The sequence below is a fragment of the Eubalaena glacialis genome, chromosome 2 (genome assembly GCF_028564815.1).
Source record: "Eubalaena glacialis isolate mEubGla1 chromosome 2, mEubGla1.1.hap2.+ XY, whole genome shotgun sequence".
NCBI lineage: Eukaryota > Metazoa > Chordata > Mammalia > Artiodactyla > Balaenidae > Eubalaena > Eubalaena glacialis.
The window spans coordinates 24,542,595-24,556,601 of record NC_083717.1 but is presented as its reverse complement, the minus strand read 5'-3'; the positions used below and the strand labels follow the sequence as shown (position 1 = coordinate 24,556,601).

The 14,007-nt window shown below is 45.4% G+C and overlaps 1 non-coding gene across 1 annotated transcript; it reads right to left on the bottom strand.

Annotated features, from left to right (window-relative positions):
- Positions 1–1,375: 1,375 nt before the first annotated feature.
- On the bottom strand, positions 1,376–1,482 carry LOC133086503 (U6 spliceosomal RNA). Its single transcript, XR_009700257.1, has one exon. It is a non-coding gene; the product is annotated as a U6 spliceosomal RNA (small nuclear RNA).
- Positions 1,483–14,007: the final 12,525 nt, after the last annotated feature.

Here is a 14,007-nt window from a genome sequence, read left to right as displayed (position 1 = left end):
TACAAAAGAACAAAAAGGAATTCGGGAATGTAATTTAAACTTGAGTTTAAGGAGAGCTTTTTGTTTCTGGGAGGTGGCAAAACACCCTCCATCTGGGGCTTGTATATGTCACTGAGAGGACGGATCCCCTCCTGTCATAAACGGAGCATGGTGAGTGTGGCTTGGAGTCTACATTGGGCTCAGATCGTACTTAAATAAGCAATTTCATTGGAGTAGCAAGTATCCAGGGAACAAAAGTCACTAACTGCGTTTACTCAGGATCAGAAAAAAGACTTGACTTGGGCCGAGAGGTGTCCTCCTGCTGGTGACTCTGCAAGGGACGTCTATGAAGACGGTCAGGCCGCTGTCACGGGCAGGCATCCCCTTCTCAGCGTGCCAGGGTGACCTTTTCCCCAAGTTGGCCCCATCTCACCATTCCTCCCTCAGTCCTGGTTGACTCCGTCATCCATCCAATGGAGAGGAAATCTGAATATTTTTGTCCAAGCTCTCCCATCTGGTAAAGTATGAAATAATTATATATCTGCTTTTCTTATCTTCCCAATTAGACAGCAAGTTCCTTGAGGACCGACTTCTCTTTTACCCATGTTTGCACTCCTACTAACACGTTTGTATTTACGTAATAAGCACGTGGTAAATATCTGTTTACATCGTGTAAGTCAAATAGCTTAATGCTTTCAGTATCAACTCCTAGGCAATGGTACCATTTCCAAATCCCTTGCCTTACCAGGAATTTTTTGGTGACCATATAGATGATTTTTTCCCCCATAGTACCTGACTCTTCTTATTTTGGGCTGTGTTGGGTCTTCGTTGCTGTGCAAGGGCTTTCTCTAGTTTCAGCGAGCGGGGGCTACTCTTTGTTGCAGTGTGCGGGCTTCTCATTGCGGTGGCTTTTTTAGGCGCACAGGCTTCAGTAGTTGTGGCACGAGGACTCAGTAGTTGTGGCTCGTGGGCTCTAGAGAGCAGGCTCAGTAGTTGTGGCGCACGGGCTTAGTTGCTCCGTGGCATGTGGGATCTTCCCAGACCAGGGCTCGAACCCGTGTCCCCTGCACTGGCAGGCGGATTCTTAACCACTGTGCCACCAGGGAAGTCTCTCTACACGTGTCTTTACATTGGATATTTTATGCACAACAGTGTGGTAAACACATTATTTCACTGAAATCTCCCTGTCTTGGTTCATGCATATAACTCACGCTCCTAGAAACATCTTTTTTTTTTGTAAGAACACACAACATGGGATCTACTCTCAACAGATTTTTAGTGCACAATACAGTTTTGTTAACAGTGTACAGTGTTGTACAGCACAGTCTTAGAAGTTATTCATCTTGTGTACCCATTGGCAACAACCATTCTACTATCTGCTTCTATTTTATTTTTTAAAAATATGGAATGTTTCATGAATTTGCATGTCATCCTTGCACAGGGGCCATGCTAATCTTCTCTGTATCGTTCCAGCTTTAGTATATGTGCTGCCGAAGAGAGCACTATTTTAATTTCCTCATAGAAGTGGGATCATGCAGTAGTTGTCCTTCTGTGACTGGCTTATTTCACTTAGAATAATGTTCTCAAGCTTCATCCGTACTGTCAAAAATTAGAGGATTTTATTTTCTTTTTTTAAGGCTGAGTAATAGTCCATTGTATGTGTACATCACATTTTCTTTATTCATTCATTCATCAGTGGACACTTAGGTTGCTTCCATGTCTTGGCTATTGTGAACAATGCTGCAGTGAACATAGGAGAGCGTATCTCTCTCTGAGATCTGGAATTTAATTCCTGTGGATATGCATCCAGAATTGGAATTCTGGGTCATACGGTAGTTCTAGTTCCAATTTTTTGAGGAACCTCCATACTGTTTTCCATAAAGACTGCACTATATTGCATTCCCACTAGCAGTGTGCAAGGGTTCCAAATTCTCCACATCCTCACCAATACTTGTTGTCTTTCGTTGCAGCTGCTGTTTTGATAATAGTCATCCTAACATGTATGAGGTGATATCTCACTGTGGTTTTAAGTTGCTTTTGACGGTAGTAGATTGGGTTAGTAGTTTGACTCTGGCCACTTATCTGCTCTGATGAGGTCCCCTATATAAAGGGCCTGACATACTGCCCAGTGTACAGGGGATCTGTAAATGCTGATACCTTTCCTTTCCCTGCTATGAAGAACTTAGCAACAAGCGTGGGCAGAAAGTAGAGCCTGGAGCTTTGTGCTGGCTCTGACTCTGCTGCCTTGCTTAGGTGACCATCAGGAAATCATGTGCTAGTTTCCTTCATCTGCTAAGAGGGAGTGATGGCTGGTTTTGCACAGGAATAAGATGCTTTATTTAACACACTTTGTGATCCCAGAAGAAAAGAGTGCTCAAGACCCCACATTACTTCTCTATTGTTAATAACAAAATAAACGTGTGTCTGGTACAGGGACCCACACTTAGCAAATAAGCAGTAAAATGACCAAGTGAATGAACAGACAAAGCACCCAAACTATCAGTGTAGTGACATGTCATTTTTTGGCCATCTGGCTTCTATGGGCAGAAACCCAACTTTTGGCGAATTCGCTTTGAGTGGTGTCTCCCATGGGGAAGTGCCGGAGGGCTTTATTTCTCAGGCCCACATTTCCACAAGCTGAATAGGAACGCTCTGTACTCCCTCTCTCATTTTTCTTTCTCCCCAGGCATCTCCCAAGAGGAGCTTGTTGGGAAGACAGAGTCTTAGGAGAGGATTTAGCCTTGGTCCTTTTTGCTTTTTCAAGTTCAAGTTCTGCAGTCCTGATTTTCAGAGGGAAATAGAAATGGGAGGTAGGGCTGATGGAGAAGGAAGAGGTTTGGACCTCATGACTCACAGTGTGGTCCAAGGACATGGCCTAGGCCTCCCTTGGGGGCTGTTGGAAAACGGAGGATCTCAGGTTCATCCCCCTCCCCACTCAACACCAGGATCTACAGCTCAGCAAGTTCTCCAGGTGATTTGTAAGTGGTTAATGCTGGAGAAGAAAGGTTAGAAAAGCCCACACAGCCATCTTCAGAACTGTGAAAGAAATCTGTATTTGGCCGAGTCAGGAACAGTTTCAGCACCAAGGAAGACAGAGAATTCCAGATATAAGAGAGCAGTTCTACAGCAAACATTCCATCCTAGAAGCTTCTGGGTTCCTTTAGTTGCAAATCTCCAACAGATTAACCATCTATCCGGCCCTGGCAGGGGCAGGGGCATGTGGGCAGGAAAAGAAGAAAAGGAGAAAGATGAAACCATTTTCCCATTAATTTTAAAGTGATGCATATCTATTACAAAATTTTATTTTATTTTATTTTATTTTAGCCGCAAGGCATGTGGAATCTTAGTTCCCTGACCAGGGACCCAACCCGTGCCCCCTGCATTGGAAGCACGGAGTCTTAACGGGACTGCCAGGGAAGTCCCTATTACAAAATTTTAAACACTACCTAAGACCATTAAAGAAATGGACTTTAGAACTGCCTTCTTCCAAGATTGTATTAATCATATAAAATTGGGACTTCCCTGGTGGCACAGTGATTAAGAATCGCCTGCCATTGCAGAGGACATGGGTTAGAGCCCTGGTCCAGGAAGATCCCACATGCCGTGGAGCAACGAAGCCCATGCGCCACAACTACTGAGCCTGCATGCCACAACTACTGAAGCTCGAGTGCCTAGAGCCCGTGCTCCGCAACAAGAGAAACCACAGCAATGAGAAGCCTGCGCACCATAAGGAAGAGTAGCCCCCGCTCGCCACAACTAGAGAGAGCCCGCGCGCAGCAACGAAGACCCAACGTAACCAAAAAAAAAAAATCATATAAAATTGATCAAGAGCACAAACTCTGGAACCAAGCTGCCAGGAACCAGCTCCAGAGCTTACCAGCTGTGTGATCTCCGGCAAATTAATTAACTTGTCTGTGCCTCAGTTTCTGTTGCTGTAAAACAGAGACAATAGCAGAGTTGCTGTGAGGATTCAGTTTTGTTACGTGTAAAGCTCTTCAAACCATGCCTGCACAGAAGTGTTCGTGCTAATGACTTTTCACATTTAAAACTTAGATCCCTTTGGCCTTTTAGTGTAAGGAGTGGGTAAGAAATTAAGGAATTCATTTTTCCCCTAAAGGTTCGCCAGTCATCCAAACATCATTTAGGGAGTGATCTCTCTTTCCACGTGTCTTATGGGTGGAACGGTGTCTCCCAAAAAGAGAGATTGCGGTCCTACTTCCAGTCCCTCAGAATGTGACCTTCTATGGAAATAGGGTCCTTGAAGAAGTAATTAGTTAAAAGGAGGTCATATTGCCCCTTGATTTCAGACTTTTAGCCTCCAGAACTGTGAGACATTAAATTTCTGTTGTTTCAAGTCAAGCATTTACGGTATTTTGTTACAGCAACCCTAGGAAGCAAATACAGTCTTTGGGACCTGTAGTTGTGGAAAGAGAAGTTATGGCAGCTGTGACAGCAGAGTCAGAGCAGGAGGAGGCCTCTTTCCACCCTGGACCCCTCCAGGACTCACGAGCATCTGACAGAAACACCTTTGGGGACTTCCCTGGCGGTCCAGTGGTCAAGCCTCCGCGCTTCCAATGCAGGCGGTGCAGGTTCGATCCCTAGTCGGGGAACTAAGATTCCACATGCCATGCAGTGCAGCCAAAACATAAAAAACAAAACAAAAACAAAAACAAGAACACCTTGAAGACCAGCACAGCTTCCTTTCCAGGCATGTTCTGGCTCCGTGTCCTCGGGACTAGGATTCCAAATAACCTAGATCACTCCCACCACCCCTCAGCCAGCTCCCAACATAAGTAAAAAGAAGAACACAAAAGTTCAAGTGCTTTTATGGATTTCCATGCTTCTTAAATATTTAGTAGGAAATATGTATTAATTTTGCTGTAACTAGCAAAAAAAACTTTGTCTAAAAAAAAAAACAAAGAAGATGAGGTCATATTGGAATAGGGCGGGCCCCTTAATCCAGTATATCTGGTGTCCTTAGAAGAAGATGAAAAGATGGAAACACAGTGAGAAGACAGAAGCAGAGATTGGAGGAATGGTGCCACAAACCAAGGAAACCTGGGCTGCCAGAGGCTGGAAGAGGTGAGGAAGGATGCTCCCCTAGGGCTTTCAGAGAGAGCATGGCCTCTGACACCTTGATCTCAGACTCCAGCCTCCAGAACTGTGAGACAATACATTTCTGCTGTTTGAAGCCACCCAGTTTGTGGTACTTCGTTATGGTGGCCCTGGGAAGGTAAAACAACATATAATGGACACACTTTTGTTCTTTTGACCTGGTGGCTTCTTCCTGTGCCTTCATGAGATGTTTTGATAATCTGCAAATCTCAGAAGAAAGCGATCCTGAACATTTCCATGTTTGCCAATAGTTTTTGAGATAAAATTCGACATCTTGATATCCAAGAGGGCAAATCAGTAACTATTATCGGCCGTCGTGAATATTCTCATACTTTTCTGAAAGTCTGAGCCTCCCTGTCAGCCCCACTGTTCACTTCTGGGCCCCCGACATGGAGATTTCCACTGTGACACCTCAAATAGAGTTTAACGTCTCGGCCACCATGTCTCCTTGTATTAAGTGAGGAAGGTTTACAAAGCTTAGCAGGGTGCTGTTGATGATTCATAAAGTCCATCCACACGTTGCACTAAAGACTGTATTTGTGCAAAATAAATCTTCCTTCCTTGGTTTATGACGATGTTAATTGCTTCTTAAGGACTGTTGGTGGAATTGGAGAGAGAATGCCAATGCCAGGTTCTATTTCACTTAAGTAAAGAAAATCAGATTAAAATAAAGAATGACACTCCAGGAACTATGAGGTTTCCTGGGGGAGCGAATGACTGTCCACAGGGTCTTAGCCTGAGACCCCCTCTGTGGCATAAATAGGGATGCATTTCATAGCAGCTAAGCGTCAGGAAATATGCTTTTAATTATCACTTAAGATGTAACCTGTCAGAGGTCTTAGTATCACTTGTTTTTAATGAGAATTGATTTTCAGATTGCATTACCCAGAAAGCCTAGGATAATGGAAACCCCTGGTTCTTTCCTGAGACCTTTAGTCATCACATGTTTCTTTGTCAATCTCGCCGGCATCGGCAGCCACCAGACATCCGATCTGCCCACATGTGGCCCCGGCAGAGGGGCCGGCTTGTTAGCCTTCAAGTGATTCTGATGAATGAGATTCTACAAAGCTGAGCCTGGCTCATGAGTATCGCTGCAAAGCAGGAGCCCCAGGGAAAACTAAAGAGGGGTTGAATTTTTCACTGTGGTCCACAGGCCGGCCTTGTCGATGCAAGGATGCAGTGCAGAAACAATGTGTTGATAGGAGAAGCATCCATCTGAGCCATGCCCACCTCTGGCTAGACCTTTCACTGGTTTCCTAACCTTTTCTGAAATGGCCAAACAAGTCCTGGAAAGGCACGCCTGGTGCGGATGTGCACAAAGGCAGCGAGAAGAAGGAAAAGATGTCTGGTTGTCCAAGTTTTTCCCAACTTAAGTCATTCCCATACCATATAGCACCTTCCTGTTTTTCTTGCCATAAACTGGTACTGCCTTTACAATGATTTACTTAATATTTTACCTTAAGCTGACTTGGTAAACTTTGTAAGTTTACTTTGCAAAGAACACTAAAATCGGTACTGAAAACACGTTAATCTTACTGGTTTGGAAATAAAATTTTTCAGTTATAGATGGATATTGTTGCCTGCTGTTGGTTTTGCCTGTGGTGGTTGCCTTTGCTAACAAGGTTATTTCTTTGCTAACAAGGATATTTGAGAGGTGTTAAAGGCATAGTAACATGATCTGGGACCTTGTCTTTTTCCTTGTCAGAATCAGAAAGATGGAAAGAGAATTGGACGGGGAATAACTTTCTCACTCTTCGATACCATATAATTGTTTTTTTATGTATAAAACCTAAAAGAATGGTGGTATGTGTCCCTTTATTTGGGAAATGATGATAGAATCCATGCATGATTACGTGCAGACCAGGTTGGAAGGTGATGTAGAGGGAAATTGGAGGAAGACGGAAAGAAAGGAGACAAAGAAGCAAGAGCAAGCAGGCTCTTGCTTCTCTCCACTATGCGAGAAACATAGTTTTGAAAAACAAAAATGATCGGAGTTAAAATCAGCCCTACTCTCAGTCCCTCTATGTTCTTTCGTCCGTTCCGTGTGTATTATTTGCCTCCCGTGTATCAGCCATGAGGACAAGAATCCCTGTCCTCGGGGGGTTGTTTAGTTCCACAGAAAACAGAGAGGTGCGTGGAGAGCTGTAGGGTCTGCTAGGAAGTCGCCTGAGTCAGATTCTGGAGTACCAGCAGCAGCAAAGGGGAGAAAGTGGTTACCACGTCGTCACCCTGATGGAGGAGTCTAAGACCTTGGGAAATGGAAAGTAATGGGAGAAAGTGGTTACCGCGCTGTCACCCTGATGGAAGATTCTAAGACCTTGGGAAATGGAAAGTCATCACAATCAAACCAGCACATTTAGGAAAATAGAACACAGTGTCCCACTGCTTAGGCCCCCTGACTTTCTGGGCCAGGGGACAAGTATTTTTCCCTGCTTCACTATGTTTTGCTGACTATAAAAGAGGAATATCGGCGCTGGACGCCAGGTGGCACTGGTCATTAAAGTTCCAAGGCCCGGAAGTAGAGATGTCTCAGTTAGAAGTTAAGCTTTGAATTCACCAAAAATTTCACTTGTTGGCCTGATGTGATCCCGTGGGTGCCCCCAGGGTGGGTATTAGCCAGTGGTTACCACTGGGTTCATCCTATCCTTCCAGGTGACTCTCCCCAAGCCACGGCCTGGGCTGGGCAGTCCCTCCTGAACTTGCTGACCATGGTGTTTGTGAAGGTGGCCACCAACCATGGGAAGAATTCGGGTGACATTTCTGACAGTTTTGTGGGTTGGTGTTCATGGGAGTGGTGAGGTTTGGAGCCAGGATGACGATTAGATCTGGCCACCTCTTGGCTATTCAAGCACTGATTATAGGGATTCAACCTGCCACTCACGTTTGAGCCATTTCTCTGGTCCTCCAGGGGAACATAAACCAGTCCATTTAATGCATTTTGAAGCAGTTTTGACCAAACACATATTAGGGCAGAAAAGAAACCTCAGTAGAGTTCCCTTGAGCCTGGGAGGATTTTGTAGATTTCATGACTTATCTCTGTGATTTCCATTGCCATGAAAAATTGAGAGTTGCCTCTACTTGATTTCGATTCACTGTCCCCAAAGCATCATTCCTTCCTTTGCCATATATAATTGTGAACTATATGCTTAATGATAATTTTCCTTCACGTTTCCTGACAATGGGGAGAAGTACAAGTTGGCCCCAAGTGTGTGGAAGCTGCCCAAACTGTGTTCACGTCTCTGTGGGAGAAGCCAGGTCACCGTGATGATCATTTCCTATGAGCAAGAAGCTGTTCTTGGCCGAGACATACTTAGAGCTCTGATCGCTGCAGAACGTACCTTCCTCCCCTCTTAACTAATGGGGTCAGACCTTAATAGTGATACTAACTTGTAGGGCTCTTAAAACATTTATTGCCACACTAGTGGTCTCCATCCAAGGTTAAGGAAACCTAGTGGACCCTGTACATAGGACCTGCCTAAAGGTTTTCTAGCTTTGGTGGATAAGACAGGGATCCAAGCCTCCTCATTCCTCCCCGAAGGCTTTCTTCCCATGGTTAGTTGCCTAGACTGCTGTCAGCTCACCTGTTCAATCAATGACATGAATCTAGGAATGTAGAGACTGAGTTATAACCACATGCTATGGACTGAATTGTGTCCGCACAGAATTTACATGTTGAAGCCCTCACCTCCAATGTGACTGAAGTCACATTGAAGTTTTATTTGAAGTAAAGAAGGAATTAAGGTTAAATGAGATCATAAGGGTGGAGCCCTGATTTGATAGGATTAGTGTCCTTATAAGGGGAGGCATCAGAGAGATCGCCTTTTCTCTCCTCCATATGAAGACACAGCAAGAAGGTGGCCATCTGCAAGCCAGGCAGTGGGTCCTCACCAGGGACCACATTGGCTGGCACCTTGATCTTGGACTTCCAGCCTCCATAACTGTGAGAATAAATATCTGTTGGTTAAGCCACCCAGTCTGTGGTATTTTGTTATGGTGGCCAGAGCTGACAAAGACACCATACAACAAAGGAAGTCTCAGCGCTGTGTATGAGAAATAAGTAGGGGTTCACGGAGGCATTAAAACTCCAATTTTAAGAACAAAACCGAGACAGGGGTTCAGTGTCGTCATTTATACAATAGAAAGAGTGCGGTCAGGCGGCCCCAACGGTGCAGGTGGCAGGGGTCCTATCCATTCCACTCTTGTCAATTACAGTACATGTCAGACCGGATTGGTTTCAGCCTTGTAGATTAGTAGACAAAGGGTCAGCTCAGTCCTATCGCTGCATCTTGTTTTTTCCCGCCGGCAGTAGTAGCCTTTGGAACAATGTGTGGGGATAAAGTGTCTGCCACAGAATTCAGGGCAGGAGTGCAGCATTCATTCCCATCCTTGGAGAGGCACCTTCTAACTCTCTCTCTGGCATATAGTCCAGGGAATCACACACTTTTCACTCCCAGCAGAGCAGAGAGATAGAAACAAGATGAGGTTTCCTCCACCCCCACGATTGGCACCTTCCCCCAAATCCCGCGAGTCTCATGGCACCAGGCAGACTCATGGCATCAGATGCCAAGTAAACAGAAAAAGATCACTTGGGAGCGAGCTGGCCACTCCTTGGATAAACCCAAGTCTTTGTTGCCTTATTCAGAAAGGCTAGTTCGGAACTGGTATCCTAATTACCTAGAGGCATGCGTGATGATTCAAGGCAGGTTGCTTAGTAGAGAAGCTCAGTGGCTTGGCTATTTATTGGATACATAACTATCGCTTTTGAATACTTAGTATATGCCAGATACAGCCCCAGATTCTCTCCATGCATCAGCCCCTTGATTCTTCTCAACCACTGGGAGGCAGTCACTAAGATCTTCTGCATTTTACACGGGAGGAAACTGATGCTTTAGAGGCATTCGTGGACCTTTCCAAGGCCACGTGGTCAGTTACAGCGCAGGGAGGACCAGATCCTTTACTGCTCACTGAGTGCTCTTCTCCATTTGTCACTTGTCTTTCTTGAGGGTCAGATAGACATTCATTGGAGAGGGACAGGAGTCCTTCTGCCTTTGTCACAAGCAGAAAATCCAATAATACAGGACTATGGGGAACCAATCTTTTTCTCAATTTTTTCTCAATTTTAAAGATCCTGAATCTCACTTTGGAGAATACATGTTCCTGCTGTTTACTGGCATGGCTTACCTAAACTGTCAGAAGAGGTGTTTTATTCCTTGTAGATAATCTCCTGGAAATAGGTCTCTTTTGAAAACATTTTCCCCCCAAAAGGACCCCAAAAAGATTTTAAAAATCAAAAAGAAATTGATTCTTTGTGGTCTTCTCATTTTCCAAGGTGTTCTTTTTTAACAGTGAATGTGTATTATTTGCAATCAGATAACAATTGTGCTTTGTTTGTCATTGAAAATAGAGGGCTTTCAGCCCAACTGCTAGTGGGAGCACAGAGGGGCATTTTGCACTGTGTTCTCTCAAATCTCTCTTTCTCTCTCTCTCTCTCTCTCCCCCCCACCCCACCCCTCCCCTTGGAGAGCTTGCTTCATGGAATGTTCCTTTCAAAGTTCTTCCAACGAGGAGGCTAATGCAATGTCTTCTAGTGAAAGAACAAAGCACTTTCACACACATTATCTCTTGCCAACTACTCACAAGTGAAGCAAAGTCCTTCTCAACAGTTGGTAGCTTAAAATAATGGACTAGAAAGCTGAATATCTTTGCAATAATTGTAGAAGTAATTTTGGAGTATCTACTACTCAACTCACAGAACCACATCAACCAAGTACCTTCCTCTTTCTTTGAAAAAAATGATGTAAAATTGTTGAAGGAGTGGTCTGAACGGTGGTCCATTTTGATGATTTTGAATTATGACAAATACTAGTCATTTTAAATGGTTTTTGTCTTCCAGGTTTAGCTTCTTGCCATGAGAGAGGTCAAGTGTCCTGGGTTTGTAGATGGGAAAGGGAGGTGACGGACACAGTGTCTGCCTTGGGGCAAAGAAGCCGATCATGTGATCAGTCACGTGATCACCCGAGTGTGTCAATCCCAGCATGCCTTCAGGTCAGAAATTAAATATATGTATATACATATTTAATTTATATATATGCTGTATGGCTTATGTATAAACACTTGGGTGACTTATGAAGAAACATGGGAGCAGATGTAAAGGATTCATATGGAGAATAAGAGGAGAAGAAGGAGGAGGAGGAGGGGGAGGAGAGGCAGTGGGGGAGGTGGAAGGGGGGGAGGAGGAGGACGACGGGGAGGAAAAGAAAAGAGAAGAGAGAGGAGTTACCCTAACCCATCCTACAGAGAAGCAAGGTATTTCTTTTGAAAATTAAAAAAAAAATTTCTGGCTCTGTATTCCATTTGTACTTTTTCTCTTTGCCTCCTGTCTCTCAAGAATCTTTTTGTCGGTACACGACCCTCTTCTTAAGGATCAAGGCCCCCGCTTTGAGGGACCTGGGGTCCCCTCTCACTCGCAGATGTTCACCGCCAATTGGCCAAGCTAAACCATGAGTCACAGACATCCTAGGAGTGTGTGAACCTCTGGGCCCTGCCCCATTGTCACCCAGCTGAGCCGCTGACTGGGAGCCAGAACATCCTGGTGCCTGCCTGGGATTTCCCATGGTCATGGGCTTGGCCTTGATGCCCAGCTGGTCTTCCCACTTCACTTTGGAGCCCCTGAGGGTTTTGTTCTTCAGGTCGGAAAGTAAAGGACTCGGGGGTTTTTAAAAAAATTGTGGTAAAGTACATAGAACATAAAATCTACCACTTTAACCATATTTTGTATGTTATTCTTTTAATGTAGTTAGATTCTCTTAGCCAACGTTGAAGAGTTTTGCATCCATGTTCCTAAAAGTTTTGTCTATAATTTCCTCTCATTAAGCATTTTGTCAGGCTTTTCTATCAATGTTGCACTCACTTTTCTCCCCCACTTTTTTTTACTGCGGCAAAACCCACATAGCACTTTGGGTGACAGTGATTTGTCGGTGAGGGTTCATCGATTGTAACAAACGTCCCACTCCGGCGGAGGATGCTGATGGTGGGCAAGGCGGCGGCGTGGGGGGCAGCGAGTCTGTGGGAAATCTGGGTACCTTCTCTCTACTTTGCTGTGAACCTAAAATGGCTCTAAAACTAGTCTATTTTTAAAAGTACCATGAAATTTACCATCTTAATCACTTTTAAGTGTACAATTCCATGGCACCGAGGACATTCACATTGTTGTGAAGTCGTAACTTTTTCCTCTGGCAAATGGGAAACTGTATCCATTAAACAGCAATCCCCCCCCTCCCCCCCCCTCCCCCAGCGCCCGGTAACCACCATGCTACTTCCTCCTTCTATGATTTTGACCATTTTCCATAGCTCGTATAAGTGGACTCAAACAGTATTTGTCTTTTTGTGGCTGGTTTATTTCACTGAGCATAATGCCCTCCAGGTTCATCCATGTTGTAGCCTGTGTCAGGATGCCCTTTTTAAAGGCTGAATCTTATTCTGCTATATGGATGGACCACATTTTGCTCATCCAGTCATCCACTGATGGACACTTGGGTTGCTTGCATCTCTTGTTTATTGTAAATAATGCTTCAACGTACAAATATCTTTTCTAGTCCCGTTTTGACCATTTTTTAAACACTCTCTCAGCAAATTTCAATTATATGATACAGTGTTATCAGCTATAGGCACCATGTTATACATGAGACCCTCAGACTTTATTCATCTTATAGTTCAAAGTTTGTACCCCTATATCAACCCTTCCATATCCTCCCCCAGCGCGCCTGCCACCGCAGCCCCTGGCAACCACTTTTCTACTTTCTGTTTCTATGAAATCTTTTTTTTTGGTCTTTCTTTGTGTGGCTTATTCCACTTAGCATAATGCCCTCCAGGTTCATCCACGTTGTTGCAACTACAAGATTTCCTTCTTGTTCAAGGCTGAATAGTATTCCTGTGTGTGTGTGTGTGTGTGTGTATGTATGTATGTACCACATTTTCTTTATCCATTCCCCCAAAGACAAACACGTAGGGCCTTTCCATACCTTGGCTCTTGGCTTTTGTGAATAATATGAACATGGGGGGGGGGTGCAGATATCTCTTTGAGATCATAATTTCATTTCCTTCAGATGTATACCCAGAGGTGCGGTTTCTGGATCACATGGTAGTTCAATGTTTGACCACTTTTTAAATGTATAATTCAGTGGCATTAGGTACATTCACACTGTCGTGCACAGAGGCTGAGGTTTTTGGGATCCAGCACACAAGTTTGGGCTCCACCCAGCAGGGAGGCCACCCCAATCTCCAGGAGCCACGGCGTGGTTTTTAGGCGGGCTTCTCACTGTCCTCCGTCCCCAGCCTCTGGTCACCACCACTGCGGTTTCATCGCAGCCCTCCTGGACTCGAGCCCTCCTGCTGCCCCCCTCCCTCTCCCCCTCGCCCCTGCCTGGGGCCCAGCAGCAGGGTCCCTCTGGCCACGCACCTTCCCCTGCAGACCCCATTATGTCAGCAGACCAGTGCTGTCAGCCTGACCTGAGCACAGTCAGACTCTCGCTGACCCCCTGGTGATGCAGAAAGCCCCCTCCCTGGGCTCCCAGCAGACCATCTCCCCCACCCCTCCCCGACCCTTCGCTCTCCACGTGATGCTAAAGTTTCCGGGCCTGGAGGGGAGCAGGCTGGGTGAGGGGAAAGTGCCTCGGGGTTTATCAGGGTTCATCTGACCGTCTAGCAGCAGGCGCCGGGCTGCCAGCATCCCCGACACTTGGATTTCAACCATTTTCTCCACTTGACACCTCTCCGCCCCCTCCCCTCCACACATAATAAGCCCCATTCTTCCCCAGCAGCGGCGCCCGGACCGCCCGTGTTGGGACCGCAGGTTCTGCTGAAGCCACCCGGCTCTTCTCCCCTTTCCCGCCGTCCATTCAGCGGAAACCCTAG